This window comes from Perna viridis, chromosome 13 (genome assembly GCF_037379345.1).
Source record: "Perna viridis isolate PV_CMFRI_1.1 ecotype Kerala chromosome 13, ASM3737934v1, whole genome shotgun sequence".
NCBI lineage: Eukaryota > Metazoa > Mollusca > Bivalvia > Mytilida > Mytilidae > Perna > Perna viridis.
This window is the reverse complement of record NC_142457.1, coordinates 33,723,444-33,744,856: the sequence shown is the minus strand read 5'-3', so window position 1 is coordinate 33,744,856 and position 21,413 is coordinate 33,723,444. Positions and strand designations below refer to the sequence as shown.

The window sequence follows — 21,413 nt, the reverse complement described above, 5'->3', positions numbered from 1 at the left end:
ATTGTCACAAAGTATCTAAAATATGTATAGGTATATAAACACTTAAACATGTTCAAAACTACAGTGTGGATTACAAATTACCCAAGTACTTACAAAAGTTCCATAGGTAAAGTTTCATGACATATATTTGTCAAGATGCACATCTTCATTATGTATGTATATATAACACTGCAAAATTAAATAATATTGGCTTAATAAGTTTTTAGTTATAAAGTAAGCAAAGTGTGTTCATAAATTCCTCTGTTCAATATGCTAAAAATGTGAGCCTGAAAAAATAATCAAATTGTTCATTATAGGAGATGCACACATTAAATTTGTATTGACCTATGGCAAACAGGAATTAAAAGAAAAAACTGATTCAATAAAAGTTCACCTTTAAGAATACCAAAAATATGAAAGTCAAAATCCTGACAATATGCACATCTTCAACCCATGTAAAAGCTTTGACAAACATTAAAATCAAAATGTTTCTGGAATATTAAATATGAAAACTGTAAACTGTGTTCTAATGAGACAGGCACAGTGAAAATTCTTTCACATGTCAAGTTTTGGGACATAATCTAATATCAATTTTCTAACAATTGGTAGTGTAGAACCTTTTAATACAATTTCATAGGGATCAGTAGTTGAATAATCATCTTTCTTTAACTATTGTACAAAAAATTAGTTAAATTCATAACAACAAAAGTAACACTTGGTGGATTGCATAAAAAAAAGACCTGTTTACTAATCATTAGGAATTGTAAATTAAGTTAACTCACAGTTTTATTATTTACTTTGTTTAATCTTGCACTTCTCCTTTCCCTGAAATCAAAATGAAAAATTACAATGTAGTATATGTATGCTCAAGATATCAATATGTTCATTAAAAAAAAAATCACCAATAGGCTTGTTTGTTATTATGTTGAAATTAAATACCGTAACTTTTGTTGATATTGACAGCATGTGATATGATAGCTGCAGATATTGTGTAAACTGTTGAAATATCAGCGAACAAATACTGAAGAATGAAAAATAAAAGTTTAAACAGAAATATCCAAATAAATGGCCGAAACATACAAGAATAATCAAGGGAACCAAGAGTAAGTAGAAATCAAAAGAATGTAATCCAGGGACAAAGACCAGATATGGAAAACAGACATACACAACAAAGATTATAACACAACCAAAATAATACATACTAAGGAACAAAAGTAATTTAGCAACTTGGACTCCACTAAAAACTGGGAGCATGGACTAAGTGCACCAGTAAGGTTAGCATCCTCCGCTTGTCCAGAAACACCCTCCAAGTTGCTCATAAAAAGTCAAGTCCAGGGTAGGCGAAAGAGGAAGGAAAACTATGACACCTTAAACAAATCAGTTTTTGCAGTGCATATGGATACACTGTAATGATCACAAGTTTTTGATGACAAACATAAAACTTCAGTAGTGATAAAATTCCATCTTGCAGCAATAAAACCTTGCTTCAGATGTCAAGTGTGATAAAAGTCTGCATAGTTATGGCACTCTAGCATAACGTACATTCCATACACAGGTGCTGAAGGGATGTTGCCACAGGTGAAAGTATAGCTGACTATATGGAATGAAAAGTCATTGTGTTTGTCGTATAGTTTTGTCTCTTAAGTGCAGGTCAAGATATGAGGCTGACTTCACAGTATCATTTATCTCAAGTTCTTTGGTGTAAATATGATGTAAAAAATTTCTAAAACTAGAATTGTTGAACAATAATATGTCATCTGTATAGGGAAAACTGAGATTAAAGGATCTAGCTAAACGATGTTCCTTCTTTTGGATCAGATCAGCCTCATAAGAGTGAAGGAATATGTCTGCAAGTAGAGTAGCACTATTTGTTATCCAAAACAGGACATAAGCGTTCCATTTTCTTTCTTTCCTATTTTTAATAGCTGATACATGACAAACTGCCTTTTGTTGCACTCAATAGATAGGTCACTACAAACAATTTTGTGTCAATTTGTGTCCAATGAAGTTATACAGAGACACTCTAAGCAAATCCAGGAGATGGACGTGTTTTTCAACAAACGGTTGGCATTCCGATGGGAACAAATTGTACTCCTTTACTTGCTGGCCTATTCCTCCACTCTTATGAGCTGATCTGATCCAAAAGAAAGAATATTGTTTGGCCTGATCCTATAATCAGGTCATAGTTTTCCGTTCCTTGTGTGTCTACCCTGGACTTGAATTTTTATGAACAACTCGGCAGGTGTTTCTATAAAAAACAGAGGATGCATATCCTACCCGTGCACCTGGTCCCTGCTAACAGTTTTCAGTGGAGTCCGAGTTGCTCATTTGCATTTGTTACTTAGATGTATGATTTAAGTTACTTTATGATCTTTGTAGTGTATGTCTCTTTTCCATGTCTAGTCTTTGTCCCTAGATTACATTCTTTTGATTTCCACTAAATCTTGGTTCCCTTGATTACTCTTAAATTCCTACATTATGGAGATCCAGGAAAATGATAGATAGGCTTTTATATTTTATCATAAAAATCTGTAGCTATGGTAACATAATGAAAAAAAACAATTTTCATGAAAAATTTTGAGTGCCTTCTGTAATTTACCTGTCAAAAGTCTTCTCCAAAATATCAGGCACATTAAAACAGTCAGGAAAAGAATTGGTATTGTTGTAAAAAAAAAAAACAAAAATCTAAGGGCATCTAATGGGAATTAAAACATACCAGGCCACATTGGTATAATTTACATACATATATGATTTAAAAAGACATAGCTCAAAAAGCGCATTTTAGATTTAACTGACAATTGAACTCAACCTGTATTTTATAGTGCTTAAGAAATGTGCAAATTGTCGAAGCTGGACAGATTAAAGCTTTTATTTTACACCTCTTTATTTCCTTGAGTATTGCACATATTTACATATGAATGCTTTACTACCCACACTCGAAACCATCAAGTTTCACCTAATTGTTCTACTAAATTAGACTGTGTCAAGTTTGAGTACAAAACAGTGTAAAAAAATGGTAAAGTTGGAAATATACAGAAAAAAAAGTATTAACTAGCTTCCTAAAAAGCTATGGAGTGCTTCACTATGTCATATATAGTTGGTACAGCAGTGTCATTTGAAAATCTTTCTTTATTTGACGGGAATGTTTTCATATCCACCAAGTGATCTCATAACTGGGTTTTAAGAAGGCAATTTCTTTTGACAATTATAAGTGCAAACTTCTTCTAAAAGATTATATGAAACCACATACACAAGTTCAACAATTCTATTTAGAAAACAAATACTGTTGTTGCTGAAAGAATTGGCATTTCAAACACTTGTTACAGGGGTATATATAGGTCCATGTCATTCAACCAAAACAAGTAAAATCTGAATATATCTATTCATAGACTGTTAGTCACACAATTTAAGAATTAATCTAGCAGTAAAAACTATTTTTAACATGAATGCATTGCAAGCATGACATGATAATTTATCAAACTGAATAGTTTTCTGAGCTACCTGACTAATGTTATTATAGTACATGTATATAGATATTGAAGTTGTTTGCTGAAGCATATTTAATCTATCACGTTTCACATTTTTGTAACTATGTTCACAGGGGGTATAATTACTGTAATTATGTTGGAGCTAATAAAAGTATTTGTACAAGCATTAGTATTTGTAATCATAAAAATTTGGGAAAAACAAAGAATATTTTCTCCAGGATTTTGGTAATCATGACATGTATAAAAAACTAAATAGTGTACATGTTATCTGTTTAGATGTATATATTTATTTCTTGTATATACCATGATGTAAAATAAATATAAGGTATCTAGAGCAAAACAAAAAATATTCACATTTTCTATTTTCTGTACATACATGTAAACTTGATCATCCAACATTCTTAAATCTTTATAAGTCTTCTTCCACTTCACTAGTTAACATTCGCATTGGATTTGCTTAATTATATAAAACTACACTTTATTATGCAGCTGATCAGTGACGTAAAATCGTCAACTCTAACTTCATACAAGATCATATGAGATCAAAATGTACCGCTTAAATATCATACAGGCATTCTACGTGTGATTTTTGCTTGTATGAGAATGGGAAGATTACAGTAAAAGACGAAATGATCAGTTAACACTAAATTTAATGTAATATTACTTAGACACAGGCTCTCCTTACAATTGACATTAAAGGTCATAAACATTATCAGGGCCCCAATATCAATATACAGTCATTGCTAGTTTTTTAATATGGTTCCTTATCTGGTTCCCTGGTCAAAATCATGTCACCTAAAGATCGCTAAAAATTTGAGAGAAACTTGTGGAACAAAAACATTACTCGCATTTCCTGGTAACCAGTTGCTTTGATTGAGAAACTTTTCAGTCATCACGGTTACAAAAGAGTAATCTTATGAGAGGAAGCAAGATTCTAGCGAAAGTCACCCAATTTTAGAGCACATCGCATTTGTGTCTTTTTAGATGTTGAAAGCAAGTCAAAATCTGTGACATAGAATATTTGAGGATTAGCCAGTTTGAAAACTTCAGTCTTTGATTTATATTTTCTAATATCTAGAATCAACAAAACTTTCTATATAACTGGTTAACAAATCAAATTGCTAAATAGTAGCATTTATGTACAGAATATTGTTGGAGAAAGGAACAATTGTGCAGCTTGCTTAGTATTAATCTAGTGAACCATACTTTCAGAGCCCTATGAAGAATAAATGTCTAGAACTATGGTTCAAGGCATACTGACTCTTAAAGTAACCAACCAAATCATGTTCTTACATATACATGTACATGTACATGTACATGTACAATGTATTTGTGACTTCAAGCTCCCACATTTTCATGTTACTTAATATAAGTTGGCTTTCTACAAATTTAGAAACTCTTTTCTTTACATGCATCATGAACATTAATTTAGACAACTATATGCATTTGTACCAGTAAATCTGTATGTATGCTGTTATATATACATGTACATTTAGTTCTTAACAAGTATGCACATGTACAATGTACATAAACACATTGATCTGATCACAATTTTGTGATGTAAATTGACAGATGATCTGTTAGAAATAAACCAAACATAAAAAAAGTATAAACTGATGTTTAAATATGTTGCATTATGTAAATATGTGTAAAATTGACAAAGGAAACAATGAAATCTGCAAAATATATTGACTGCTTTGTGGTCACATGATGCGAACCCTGACCAATCGGTTTCTGATCAGTAATAGATGACAGATTGCAATTTTTGTTGCACAGACCAGTTCAGTAACTGTAAGTGAATCTGGAAAGTTATGCTTGACATCCAAATCACAATATCCAATATACATTTATATATGCATATGGCAATGGCATAGCTTGGGACTATATACATACTGATGAAGTTATTTTAAATGTAAACTGCCTCAGCTATGAAATAGTCAAGAGAACACTAAACAATGCAAGGAATTTGGTGAAAGTTCATGGATAAACAAGCAGTTTGTCTCTGCCTTGATGTAACACTGAAATAAACCACAGGCAAAACTATAATTAACAATATACATGTAGTACCAGGGTCAAGTCATTGATTGATTGATTATTGGGGTTTAACGCCCAAGCAACAATATTTCAGCTATAATCAGGCAATGAACATGAAATAGATGATAAAATGAACATGAAATGATGATGATCAAATGAAAAAAATGGATGGGACACAAGGATAACAGGGTCGACAAATTTTGATTGCCACTAGAAAAGGGTAGGGGTAAGTAGGGTCAGGCAATAGGTTCCTATTCCTATCGAATACCACAGCAGGGTCTTTAACCTGCGAGGAACATGGCGTCTTTCCCAACACGGTGCACCACTATGGTTTGCGGTCAGGTTTTTCGTATCATAGCCTGACAACCTTAACATGTAACACGTCAGGGGTACCCCATTACATCACATGGGGCCACAACCCAGTTGCTCTATGGGCAGAGTGCCTAGCCCCTGGCTAGGTTTCTGAGCATAATTTAGTCACCTTTTACGACAAGCTTAGAGCTGCTGCAGGCCTTTTCTTTTGACACCCGGACCTGCACAGGGCTCAAGTTATCATTAGATAGTTGTATTATGCAAATAAATTTCTTTTGTTATATTTTCAGAGAATTGGTTCAGAAAATAGCAAAAATATTAATCTAATCATATTAATTAATTGGACAGATATAATGCTTCTCGAGAAATAAAATATTTCCAGGGCACAGCTTAATATGACCACAGAGGTCAAAATATGAACAATTTGGGTAAGTATGGACACACCATTCAAACTTGACACAGCTTTGAAAATTGTGTTTCAATTTCAAAAATCAATTCCTTTTAGGACTCAAGTCAGAAAAAATACTGATTTCTTGCCTCTAACTGCACCCATTATTCTTACTAGGCTCAAGTCACAATACATAAAATGAATCCTAGTCTATGGCACCTTATTGGAAAATTTATATGAGATTTCTAGTTTCAGGCCCCTAAGGCCAAAGAAAAATCGGTCTTGCTTTTCCCTCTTGCAAATGGGTATCTTTCAACCTGCCAGGTTGTTTTTTTTTTTTTTAATTGAAAAATCACCAGGTCATTTTTTCCACAGTGTTTCTGTAATTTTTTTTTAATTTCTGGTCACCAATCTTGGTCACCAAAGAGCTTCCATTATATATGTTTCTTAATGTGAAGCATTTTTCGCACCTTGAATGATGAACTTACAGAAACTTTACCACATCCGTAATAGCCGCAGGCTTTGCCAATGACAACATTCTAGCAATCAATCTACATAAATGCTCCCACAAAAGCGAAGTATGACTTATGCAAAACTTTACACAACAAGAGGCTCCCAGGAGCCTGAATCCTCACCTTGTTGAATTCTGCCTTTCAAAGGCAATACATTAAACAAGAAGTTGTCCAACAATTTTGACTCAAGAAGTCTTTGGTAGGACTTATCACAAGATCTTTTCAACAATTGAAAGAGTCTTTTAACCTATCATAGTTTTCAAGATATTGACTAAAAACTATTAATAAATAGGTCATTTTTCCCCTTTTAAGGGCAATAACTCTTACAAGGAGTCTGAAGACTTTTGTAGTCCTAAACTCCTAATAATATGGATCATTTTAATTACTGATAGAATTTGGATAAACCTAACAGTTTAGGAGATATATGTGAAAAACTACTGTCTGACCCTATGTTCTATTTTTAGTAACGGCAGCCATGTTTTTAGATGAAAACCATGATGACAGCGCCATACCAATATACAACCACAATTTATTTGCAGTTGTATAAAAAGGAAGAATGGTCAACAGCATCCACACTCAAAGTGAATGTAAAAAGACTTTGTGTGAATAGCTGTATCAAAATAAACCATGCTTATTCCATACACAAAAAAAATCCTGACAGGAAATTCTGCAAGTAAATATTGGTTCATAAATTCCACAGTCATTTAGTTCCTGGATCAAGCCCCCCACCCACTACCCCCACCTCCCCCACCACAAAAAAAAAGTATTTTAATTTCCCGGAACTCAATGTGCTAATTTCCAGAATGTTTTCCCATTAAGTCAATGTAAAATATTTTTAAAATACAAAATTATTTCCTAAACTATACATACATCTGTACCCTATTTTTTCTCTTAGTTTTCTTTTGTTTGGGCCTTGTGCCTTGTTGGCAAAATATCCAAGTCCTATAAACATAAAGAAAGAATACATCTGTTGGGCTTATAATGCTGGATAACTTACTTTTGTTTCATGGGATTGGAATCACTTCCCCATTCTTGGAATACTACCAAATGGGAAAAAAATTGGTCATGCTACATTATGTACATGTACCTAAATTCACTCTTAAAATTTTACTATACCTACAGACAAGATAATTTTTAGGATTACCTATCAATCAAAAAGTCCATTGGGCTACCTAGCTAAAACAAAGTTATTTTCAACCCCTGTTGCTGTCATACTAACTCAATATTTCAGGTTTTTTCTATCAAAAATTAGAAGTTGATGTTTTGCCTGTTAAAAACTGTAATCTGAGATCATTCTGGCATATGTTCTAAATGTTATTTCAAAACTAGTACCTAATATTTTATGAAAAAATCAAAACAAAAAACAAAAAAAAACAGCTTCAAAAAGTATAATGGAGTGGTACAATTCAAGTGAAGGAAGGCCACAAAAATGCATGAAGTATTTTGAATCGAAAAAAAATCTATACAGCTCTTAGTGGCTTTGCCCCTAAACCCCACAACTCACTCAAAAGGTCTAAAGACCCTTGACAGCTCTTGTACCCCCTGGCCTGAAATCCTGGATCCGCAACCTAACAAACTGGTAGACCTGAGAACAGAAGCAGTGAAACACTTGTCAGTGGCGAATCCAGAGTTTTAGGTAAGGGGGCCCAAAAAAAAATTTCTTGACAAGATCATCATTGAGTATCATGAAGTGAGTGTTTTTCATGATTTAAAGGGAAAGACCACCATTACATTAAATTAGGCTTTTATGGTAAATTATACCCACGTAAACAAAAATAAATAACCTTTAATGCAAAATGCATTTTTATAAAATGTTCAAGGCTATGCAAAGTTCGAAATCTATGAATTACGTGTGGATAGCCATCTTGCAGAACTTTCCTATCAGAAGAAAGATCATAGGCAGACTTTATTGATTTTATACTGATAGCTTCCAATTGGCTCATGACGTCACTAAGTTGGTTTGGAACTGATACAAGTACTGCATGCAAATGATATGTAAACAAAGAATATTTCTACAATCCTGTTAATCTAATCACCAAAATATGTTGTCTTGTCAAGCTTACCAGTGCATGAATGATAAACAAGAAATACTCTAAAAGTGATTTGACTGGCAACACAAACATTCTTTGGAAGTAGCCACTAGATTTTCCTCAGACATTCTAGTCTTCTATTCATAATACCGTAGTTCGTCAATGTTGTCTGACATTTGATAACATTGTGTGCCTCAATCTCTTCTTCTGTTTATTTTTGGTTAAAATTATAGGGGAAAAGTCATAAAATTTAGGATTTCTTCAGACATCATAATATATTACCTATTTATTTTAACTTCACAAATCGACTTTGTGATGTCACAGCTCAACCGATCATGGTGGTGCCAATAGGCGCAGAAAATTCAAATTCCCTAATTATAAATCATGATTAATTAGTTAATAAAAGGAAACTAATTTAATTTTCATGAACATTTAACAGATTCGTTTCAATATTTATGACTTGCACAATAACATAAGTTTTCAACAATTTGTTTTCTAAGCCCACCCCCCCCCTCCTGGATCCACCACTGTACAAGTTCTATCAATGACAGGGTTTTACTATCCACATGCTCCCCTAGTATGGCAAGCCGTTGTGGAATTTATTCCCCATTCAATGATATCTATAAATTATTTCTTGATATCAATAATTCATTTATTGATATTAATAAATGAATTATTGATATTAAGGATTAATTATTGACAAATCAATAAATAGATAAATCAATTTGTTTATGTGTGTAAACTCTTTCATTGACTGAAATAGATCTAAGTGCTTGAGGGTATGCCCGAGAACCAAGCCCAAGCACAGGGACTTGTTCCCAGTCAATTATCAAATTGCAACCCACCATCAAACAGCAACACGGAATGATATTTGATAGTGGCGTTGCCTTTGATAGTAAACCCCCATTATTGACCGCGAGCAAGTCCCTGTGGCTCAAGAGCAAGAAATTAATTTTGTATCGCCTGGTTGCACGTGTGTGTGTACAAAATAAAAAGTATCTTAGTTCAAGACTGTGTTTTGAGTCAGTAAGTTGTATTATAGATAGTATCAAAGGCATGCAAAATACATACTTTTAAGAGGAAAATTCGTTCCTAGCTATCTACTGCATTGTTGCCAACATCAAGCTACTTATTTACTAGTCCGGGTACGACTAGCACCAATCTCATGCAGTATGTAATCATCGGTACCGCATGTACAATTTTCAAAATAAACAAATCTTGATCGCACTTCAAACATCGCGTTTTGAATAGTATAACATGATATGCTTCAAGCCTTCAGAGAATACAAAGTTCCAAATGAAACAGTCTTAAATCTTAGGTGTTGTCGTTACATGACGTTTTAAGTCTACTTTCTGAGCAACACGAAAAGCGGTGCGTTTGAACAGAGACCTATTCGAACATCGCATCGCTACTCGGTATTTTAAATATTTTATCAATTGACCAATAATCTAACAATTTAGGATTAAGTTTGTATATGTTTATATAAAGTCAGAGACGTTGTATATTATCGTGACTGTCTCTGGTAAAAAAAAATCGCTCAGTTTACTTTCTCGTATCGCGAGTGAAATGTAATACGGGGAAAAACGAGAAGTCATTGGAAACCACGTACATCATACATTAAATAATGAATAATAACTAATTTTTTGCCGATCTGTTCAAAATACAACGATCATCTCAAATTTTTAACTGAAGCAGAGACATAATTGTCGTATCAGTTATACAATATACACATTTTACTATATGTTTTCAAATCACTACAGCATGATCATGAAGCGCCAGTCTATATACAAGCGCTTCATAAAAAAAATCATATGTTACAATTTTAAGAATAATACTAAGAAATACTCTCTTAGTTGGTACATTGACAGCATTATTTTGAAAGGATTCAACAATCCTTATACATATTTTTATACAAGGATTGTTGGCAGACAAGTTAATTGATCCAGCTTCTCAGTGTTTCAAAGCCAGCAAGAACTCTACGATCAGTAAAGCCAGTAGTTAAGTCGAAAACATACGGAGAAAGACTATTTGATCGAGAGGCCGCCGTTGTATGGAATGACTTCCCATTTTAGACGTTCGAAGTGTTGAATCACTGTCTGCGTTGAAGAATAATCTTAATACACTTTTAATCAGACAAGCATCCAGAATTGTTAATTCATATGTGATACTTGCCTTTTTCAGACTTTTATTTGTTTATATGCTTTTAGACTTCTTTTGCGTTGTCGTTGATTCTTTATTTATCATTTCTTGCATATGTTTTCTTTTATTTGATTAATGGGTTTTACATATGTAACTAGAATTTTTTTAGTTATATTATTTTTATTACAATACATCGTGTACCAAGTTACATCCCTAGGTTATTCCTACGAGGAGGAATGACCCGGCCAGCAAAAGCTGTAATTTTATATAGCCTAGCTGGCCGAGTGGTCTAGGGCGCTGGACTTTGTGCAGGCTGTGTTGTCATAAGATGTCAGAGCGGTACGATTTCGAGTCCCGCGAAGAGAACGACCAAAATCGCAATTTTGACAGTTCTAACGTCGTTGGGATTTTCCAGACCCTTATATATATACATACCATGTTATCACTGAGAATATGCAGACACAATAAATAAGACAAGTTAAATATTTGAATGAGTAGAGACGGATCCAGATTCGAAGCTTTAGGGGAGTGGCCTTCAAGAGGGTATGCCTCCTTTCTCTCGCCTGATGACAAACATTTTATAAAATGAAAATGCTGAATAAATTGATTATTCGAGTGATTTAGTGCATTTTGTCAATCTAAAGTGATGTCATAGACCAAATCTAAAGAAACTACGATCCGGATACCAAACTTGAGATCTAACAGAAGATGTTGCCGTTCAGATCTACTCTTCATTACTTTTAGAAACACCGAATATACCAGATACACCCATGGACAGTACTTAATAACAAAATATAAGAAGGGTGCCGCTTGGCCTACTTTTTACAGTTGGGACAAGTCAGTATGGACACAACATTTAAATTTGAAACAGCTCTTCGTGGATTTGAAGAAGTGATAGAATGCTTGGAAAATTGACCGAAACTTTTTTTTAAAAAGTGGTAGTATAGAATAAGAAATACAATATTAATACAAAGTTTATGAAAATTCTAATTCTGACACTTTTTTGAAACGTTAGATCTTTAGAGGTGCGTGTAAGGACCTCGTGGTATGGACCAACAGTGGTACAAATCTATAAAGATCTATAATATAGTTTTACTTAAAGTTAAAACTTGAGATACTATTTTAGAGACTAAACTTTTTGCTGAGAGTGGTCGCCGTATTGACACCTAATTTTGACAGAAAAACTGAATTTTTTTTTAATCAGTCGACTTTCAGAGACACCGAAAATACAAAATCTCAATATGTATATATATATATATATATATATATATATATATATGTGTGTGTGTGTGTGTGTGTGTTTTTTTTTTTTTTGTTTTTGTTTTTGTTTTTTTTTGGGGGGGGAGAGGGGGGGTTATAATATAAAATCTCGCTACTATTCAAAAAGGAAGGGCGTCAAAATTTGATAACATCGACTTACACATAAAGGCAGTTATCAACACGATAAATTCCAATGTACACAGTTCAGGCACTAGCTGACCCAAAATCACTACGAAAACTGATGAGGTGTCAGATCGTGTATTACACGCACTAGATCTGTCTCGTATGGTATTATTTCTTTTTTATCATTTTTGTGGAGGGCGTGGCCCAAGATAAAGAACCTTGAAGAATCACTTCAACTTTATGTTTCACGTTCGTATTCTTGAAAGTAGTACATTAAAAGTCACCAAACTTGCAAAAGAAATAGTTGGTGATAAACCTAAAATCTAATTACCCCTTCCCAACAAAATCAAATATCCTCAAGGCAGTGCTTGGGAACACCTGACTAGATCAAATAAAGTTTTATTTCAGAGCTCGATACGTAACAAAATAATTCGCTGCAAAAGAGGGCCATAAATTAAATCGAACATCTAAATACATGTACTATAGCTGTTAGTTTTAGCAATAGAATAGCATGTTTCGTTGGACACAGCTCGATACAGAGAGGTCGATGGGATATCCCGGGGAAAGTTTCAAGCTTGATGTAGTTCTGGATCTGGATTATTCTTAAATGTTTAACATAGGATAAAATTTTGACAATATTGTTATATATGAAATTGTACAAGATTACATGGACTAACACAGTACTACTCTATATCTTCAAATATTGCTTGTGGATGGTATGGGTTTAAAAAGTGAATAAATAATTTAATTTTTACTTATTGGCCATGAAATTTGAATGTATCCAAAATTGAAAACTTGATTGTAATTAGGTATAGGTTGTTAACTATCATGAAAATGCTTTTGGTCACATTTCGACTCTATTTCTATACAAACTGCATGTCATATAACACCAAAAATCTACCCATGCAGCCAATTTCTCCTTTTGCTACATAGAACCATGAACTACGATTTCATACAGATTTATACAATTTGACTCTTAACTATTGTGCGTTCCTCGCACGTTTAAGAACCCTGCTGTGGTATTCGATAGGGGGAACCTTTGTGCTCCGCCACAGGAGGCTAAATTGCCCTACCCTACCCATCCCTCCCTTTTATCTTGTGGTAATCAAGGTTTGCCGACCGTATTACACTTGTGTCCCATCACTTTTTTTCATTTCATCGTCATCATTTCATGTTAAACCACAATATTCAATCAATCAATCAGAGTTCAAAAAATAAATTAAAGTACAATAACGATATTCACTATTATTCTAGATTTTTTACTAGTTGACAGTGCATATGAACACACTATGAAGAAAAATGAAAACTAGAAATACTGTGAGCAACCTTACAAATGAAGTACCTCAAGGTTAGAATACCCACTCCCCCATCTGTACAGTGGCCTGGCATAAATTATCATATATATTTTATAACTACATACATCTCTAAATATGGTGCAAAGCCTTCCTGTAAAATATTTTATGGCAGGCAGACAGACAGACAAATTATGCCCTATACACCACTTTAATTTTGTTTGTTGGTGTTGTCAAAAATCCAGAGCTGTAAAACACAAATACTAGATATCGACGCCTTTTTAACAGTTGTGGAACGAGACTGGTGTGTTTGATATACTAACAAATTCATAGTATTCAATTTGATAAATACTGTACAGTATGTACAAATAGAATATATACTATTAATAAGTTACTTCAAAACTGATTTTCTTACCCCCGCCCCGCCCGCCCTTTAGTATTTGGGTATACTTGTACAAATTCATATTGTGATTTGAAATTAATGATTTACCCATGTACGTAATATATGGTAAATTACATTTATCGTTCCCCGAGTGACTTAATCATAATTGTCCTGTTTTGTGACTGTCGTTGATTGGAACAGAAACATTCGATATTCTTCTCCTGCTTCTTCGTTATCATCATCATCTTCTTCTTCTAAGATGCATGCAATAGTGACCGACATTGATTACATGTATAACATCTTTCGATGCGACCCATGACAAAATTCTTCATCAAGAATAAAAGGAAAGAAATATGCATCATCCTAAGTACATATGCTGAATACTTGTCTATTGCATTCTGAGTACGTTTAGTTTCAGAAGGGTGACCAGGCCATCAAATCCCCCCCCCCCCCGACCCTTTTATATTCGGATACATTTGTATGAAAATATTGATTTTATAATACTCACATTCTGAAAATTTCTTCTGTTCTTCGTTATTGACGAAAATAATACTCTAAACTTCACTTTCACGAAAATATTAAAATCACAAAGATATTGTGTGTTAATACAAAATGTATTAAAAGGAGTGGTTCAAAACAAAGATGTTAAAAACCACATAGCAGGTCATATTTTGAAAGTATTTACACCGTTTGATCACGTGGTTCATAAGCGCTGCATCCATTGCTCCAGTACAACATAACATTTTAATTGATAAGGAATTTGGTTTAAATTGTACATGTTCCGAAAAGGGGGGTGCTTACTGGCCTAGAGGGAAAGAGGGGGTTTGAGATTTAGTACTATAGTGATTTGATAAATAACAGGATATCAATATACTACAGAGAAGAATTTATTAAAGTATATACCTCCCTATCGATGGAGGAGTGAGCTGTCTATCTGTCCGTAATAGTGTTCTCTTCAACTATGGCCAGGGCCACTCGATGTAATGCCACAAGCTGTGCTGTATTTGTGAACTTTAACCTTTGATATAAAGTTTTGGTAACTTTCAGTATATCGAATTGGTTTATATACTGCATGTTTGTCGTTCACTCAACTTGGGATTAGGTGGTTAATAGTTGGTATGTTGTTTCGCCATAATGTGCCCGATACAAACACTTAACCGAAAAAAAATCAATACGACAATAATATAGAAAACACTCAATGTAGCTACATTTTAATACTAGAGAGGGAACATTAATGGCAGTAGCAGTCAACCGTTAACTTTAAGGATAGAACAAATAAATAATAAAATCGCCTAAACAAAAACTAAAATCACCAGAAACAAGAAAAAAAAGAACAAAATAAAAAAAAAAGATAACACATATATTTGTATATGATAGAATGTCACCCGAGCGCTAATGTGTCGGTTTGTTTTTAGGGGGTTGTCAGTTGTCAGGACATGCGTCCATAGAAGAACAAATGCAAAATCCGTCACAATATCCGAAACTTCTCCACCGACAGAAAATCGCGGACAGCCTGTGTCTTTTTAGTCCACCAGGGTGGAGGATTTGTTCCCTCAGTTGACAGATGAAGATATTATCCTGTCTAATATATTTGAAAGGTTGGAACGAAGAATAGTAACCACGATAAATAAACCCATATGATGTGCTTCACGGCAAATCCTGAAAAAAGCGGGATACTGACCAAGAAATATAAAAAGTGGCGTTTTCAAGCTAGCACTTGTTCCTTTTTAGCCTTATTTTGCCAAAGTTCAACACAATTTTTCAACACAAGTGTATACCAACCCCTTGTATCCTTTTCTAATATCCGACACTTTTCGACAATTACAAGTACAATGGTAATCAAGGGAACCAAGGTTATTGCGGGGATCAAAAGAATGTAATTCAGGGACAAGTATCAGAAAACATGTCGGTGTAGATTACACGGATGATTTATTGTGACTAAACTGAAGATATCTTCAATAGTGCAAATAGAACGTTGACACACTCAAAGGAATTTGCAGAGAAACTTTATTCTTTTTTGTCATACATTTTGTATTTCAATAGTCCTGTCGTTATGAAATAATTTTGTTAATTTTATTTCCTAAACGGATTGGGTTGACATATGTTGGTCGGTTTCCTCTTCTTTTCCTTCTTATAATCTGGTCTGTATATCGACTCAAACACAGCCAAACGGATTGAACCAAACTTGTCAACAAACTGAGTCACCATACATGTATTCAGATTTACACTCAATATCCGAATTTTCAATCACATCCGTCGTGTAAAAAGGGTATAAGGGACAAAATAGTCCTTGACAATATGTACATGTAAACTGATCTTGTTTGGAGGACATCTATCCGATTGGTGTCAATTTTTCGTGGCATCCGACAAGGGGGTGTTCTGTCGGCTAAACTATACTGACTTAATGATAAACAGCCTCACTTCATGAACTAAAGGCCGTGAGGTCTCTAATTTTGAAACAAATGAAAGTTAAGTAGGCCAATGAGTGCCAATGCTACATCAGTTTTCAAAGACCTTGATGTAGCAAAAACATTGTCTACTATACATGATAAATATGTTTTCGTACCAGCAGTATTACCAGAGGTAGACGTAGAAAATAATAGTAATGATAAGACCTATACTGTTACCACAGTCTCCAAAGACGGGATTGGGGAAAGCCATAAATCAGTGCTATCTTCTTTTTGTCTCTCTACCGAGGACGGTGATTGTGATTTACCGTGTATGTACTGGATTCCTAAATTCCACAAAAATCCATTCAAACAAAGACACATAGCTGGATCTGCAAAATGTACTACCAAACATCTTTCAAAGCTTTTAACTTCTATACTCACAGCTGCCAAAGAGAGTCTGCAGTCCTACCACAACACTTTTTACCCCGTAGTGGTATTATTTCAATGTGGATCCTGAAACATTCGAAAGATCTTTCGGAGAAAATCTGTTCAAGACCATTATCAGAATAAGATAGCATTAAAACCTATGTTTTTTTTATCACGCTAGAATATTTACAAATAGGCCTCTAAAACAGGATTATGTTGCTACAAGATTAAAATCATTATTTCAGAGGTTTTATGGTCGTCCTCATGAACTGGTGATCGCTACGGAGTATCCATCTTCACAATGAAAATTGATTTGTTCAACGTGTCATAGTTTTCCCTTCCTCTTTCGTCTACCCTGAACTTGACTTTTTATGAGCAACTCGGCGGGTGTTTCTAGAAAAGCAAAGGACACTTAGCCTACTGGTGCACCTGTTCCATGCTTCCAGTTTTTAGTGGAATCGAGTTGCTTATTTGCTTTTGTTACTTAATATGTATGATTTTAGTTGCTTTATGTTCTTTGTTGTCTATGTCTGTTTTCCATGTCCAGTCTTTGTCCCTGGATTACATTCTTTTGATTACCGCTATAACCTTGGTTCCCTTGATTACTCCCCAAAAACTGTTACTTTTATATGTTACTGTTCCACAAAATACTAGTTAGTTTTCATAAAATAACAATACAGAACTCGGTCGCACAGCATTCTTCCGAACATTTACAAAATACAATAAACAAACACAAAGTCTGTACATGCGGTTCAACGTCTTTTGTTTTCAATTACGTCAGTAGATTCAAAAGATAATCAATCTCTTTAACGAATCAAGACGATTTTGACAAACACGGCTAATTGTTTAATTAATAAAACAGCCTAGATGAAACTATTCTACCGACAGCGATGCCACTCCACTCATAATTTGACGTTGTTAAAGAAATTAGACACCTCTCTCATTTTAATTTGCGATAACTTCCTGTACGAGTTAGACAAGCGTAATGCAAAACAACGTGTGCAGCTTTTTGGGGGGACAAAGAGTGTAGGACCATATGCAAAGCATTCCGTTCAAAGGAAAAAAATGATAACAGAAAAATAAAGGCAAAAACAAAGTTAACGTTCACCCATGTAAACAGCCGCCGAGCGCAAAGTACGGTTGATAAACAAGTTCACGAACATAAATATGTGGAGAACAGAAATGAATCCTAAGAAAATGTGGTGAGCCTTACACCATTTCTTCATTTAAAGTTTTCTCTTTGGAAATGGTTCAATTGGAAATGATTCTTCTAGATTGAGAGAATTTATAGTTCAAAGTTAACAAAATCCTTTTTTATCTGAACTTTTCACAAATTTTGTTTTGTATTTCAACGGGCAAGTTTAAACACAAAAATTGTGTTCGTATATCCTTTATAAAAACTACTCATAGAAATATTATCAATTCCAAGTTTGTAGTAATTTAGAGATAAACAAAAATTTATAAAAGCACCGTAGCCGATAATGTGTAGCTTATAGATACGATTGGCGTGGAAGTCTAAAGCGGTTAAGATCACAATAATGTGTCGCAAATGCGGTTGATTTTTATCACTTTACTACATGAATAACAGTGAAAAGTTATGGCTTTATTCAAAATTAGCAAAACACATGAATCGAACTCTTTTTTACTATGATTTGCGTAGTTGTAGATGAACTATAGATGCAGTTTACTGTTTTCTAAGTCGTTTTGGTTCTGAACGTGTGTTCATACATTATATTGCAAGATAGAAACGATTTTTATATGATTCAGTTGTGATGAAAAGACTAAGGACTTCTAAATTATAGTCAAACATTACATGTCGTAACACAAGAAAACTAAAATAAAGTTTAAATGATCAAAATGAGAAATTTCAGTACCAAACAAAGACGAACATGTACATTAAATACATGTATATGCTAATTGTGTTACATGTGCCACACAATGAAGGAAAGTTCTGCAAGTCTATGACACAGTCAGAAAATTCAAAGTTCACTGAGCTATTGAAAGCATCCGTTAACCATTTATGCGCCCAAACTGATCACTTAAGTGTAAGTGTTTGTTCGAATCAGGCAAAATGGGAAAAATCAGAAACAGGCATGTCAAAACTCCTCCGATCTGACAATCAAATATCACACAAGAATGCTTTCTCTATTTGAAAATACCATTATTTCATCTAAGCATCATTGGATTTTCTCAGAAAATTTCATATGGAATCTTAGAAAAAATAGATTTTTGACAGAGTTATCTGTCCTTGAAATATTATTTTTCAGTGCATTTCAATGAAGTTGTAACTCAATGATTCGGGGGGGGGGGGGGTTACGAGCACGCATTTTGTAATTCAGCACACGACTTCATCCAAAAAGACTAATTTCCTCTTAAATACAGTTAATTTTAATTTGCATTAATAACTGATATACTTGTATCGAATACCATACTTGGTACAATGACCCCATGAATAATTACCGTTAGAATTCGTTTATCTCGATGATATTAAAAGTAGTATAAAAGTAGTATAAAGTGACCAAGATTATTGTAATGTCCAGACAAAAACACACGCGTCTTATCAACTTACAGCATATATCAAACTATTGGATGTTTAACATTTACCGTTTCACTAGGAGATGATTTAGCCCAATAATTCACAATTTTCATATTTAATCGAATATAACAATATTGTTAACTAACCTCAGATCTGTTTTTAAATTGTTTATCAACCGTATTTGTGATCAGCACCGATTTGGAAGCCACAGGTTTTCCCGGCTGTTTCTAGCAAATGATATAAATCAAATAACGGCCCAATTGCAATATTAAAAGACAAACAATGAATTTGGAGAATGAGGTTTATGTTAGCCAAAGCTATGCGTGTACATGGTTTATTGAATTAATGTTACTTCTTGTAAAGCCCTACAGGGTAAATAAGCATTTGGCAGGATGACTGGCGGGCATTATCTTTATGAAATGCTTACATGTATATACCCTTTAGGGCTAGACAAGTTACATGAATTCAATTAACAGTGTACATATGCATGCATTCATTTAAATATACATGCACCTTGGTCTTTTAAGATCGCAATTTAGCCATCATTTAATTTACATCAGTTGCTAGAAAAAAAGAAATGATTGATTTTTAATTTAAGCCAAGAGTCCGACAATTTAAAAGGGAAATACGTGTTTGGTCAAAGAATTTGAAGGTTCTTTTCTTATAAACAGAAGTATATCGTCTGGTGTTTTACTAATACAATAATGTTTGAAGAGTACCTGGTTTGCATAAAGGGGACTAACAGACACACCTTCTTGTTATCGTCCTATTTCAATTTGTTCTTTACATACAATTTCCAAAAATTTTGAGAGACATAATTGTTCGAATCTCTATGCATATATATGTATTCTACTACAAGTAGATCAGTCTGATTTTAGACAAGACAGTACGTGTTAATCAGCATTCACGAAGTTACTATTAATTGATGAATGAATCAAATACATACATGTAGAAGATATTTCAGTAAATAATTTTGTTGTTGTAAGCTAATCTGAAATTTCATAGTATTGAGAGTAATCTTTGGTCCAGGTGAGCTAAAACGGGGATTAAATTTACGGACCCTCCTTAGTATTTGAAGATTTTCCAACTGTACGAGTTATCACAAAATCAAAATAGCTTGCCATGCTTTCATAGATGACGTTGGAACTTTGGTGTCGACCTAGATATCATAAATTACTTATTCCAACCAGAATATTACTAACATGTCTGCGATAAGACTTTTACAATCTAATGTAGAATTTGTAAAACAAATTTGTTCCTCTTCTCATTCCCTGTTCTCATTGGCTGAGTAAAACAAATAGCGCGCATACTGATTTTTTTTTCAAAACAGTCACAGGTATCAAACCCCCCTCCCCTTTTCCGGTATAAAGGTGGTGGGTGCCTTAATATTCTACATCTGAGCTAGACGGCTTCAATTGATTCTTTTTACCATACATTTTTAACGAATATTTAAGTTTGGAAAATGAGAAAAATAAAGAGAATCAAGATTTAACACAAACATACACGATTTAAAATAAGAAAATTAATAAATCCCGTGGTTAGAAATATCAGTTTCTCATTTTGACTAGACTGAAGCATTGACTGAATCAGAGCGCAGTGTGAGGACACTGGGCCAGATGCTCTAACAGATTAGGAAGGCGTCCCAATCTGACAACATAACTGAAAGTGCAGTTTAGTCACAAAAAATAAACAAAGTTCTGAAAATCCAACAGAAACTATAGCTCTCTGAATTAACAGTTTCTCTGCAAAACATGTTGTCGGGCATCGGTCGTTAAGTGCATAATTTAGGCGATAGCCATCTTTTCAAGTTTCCAGCAGGTAGATTATTTTCATCATGAAATAAAATCTAACTATATCTAGAGTAGCGGATCAAAATGGGATTTCAAGAGGATAACCAGAAGAAAGAAGATTCAAGCCTAGAACTGATATTTGCTCACTTTTGTCCTGAACAAAACCCCAAAACTATTACACTGGATCCGCCACTGATCACGACATGAACAATGCCGTGACTGCTGTTAATCACGGTGGCATGTCCATCAACAAGTCTGCAACCATAACTTGATTTTATTTCTCTTTTTTAAATGCATTACACAGTGTCTCTTTTTATAACTGATATCACAAG

General features: G+C 33.9%; 1 pseudogene; it reads right to left on the bottom strand.

Annotated features, from left to right (window-relative positions):
* The window catches only part of LOC148600555 (uncharacterized), a 42,763-nt pseudogene extending 28,174 nt beyond the window's left edge, over nucleotides 1-14,589 (bottom strand).
* Between the last annotated feature and the right edge of the window lie 6,824 nt (nucleotides 14,590-21,413).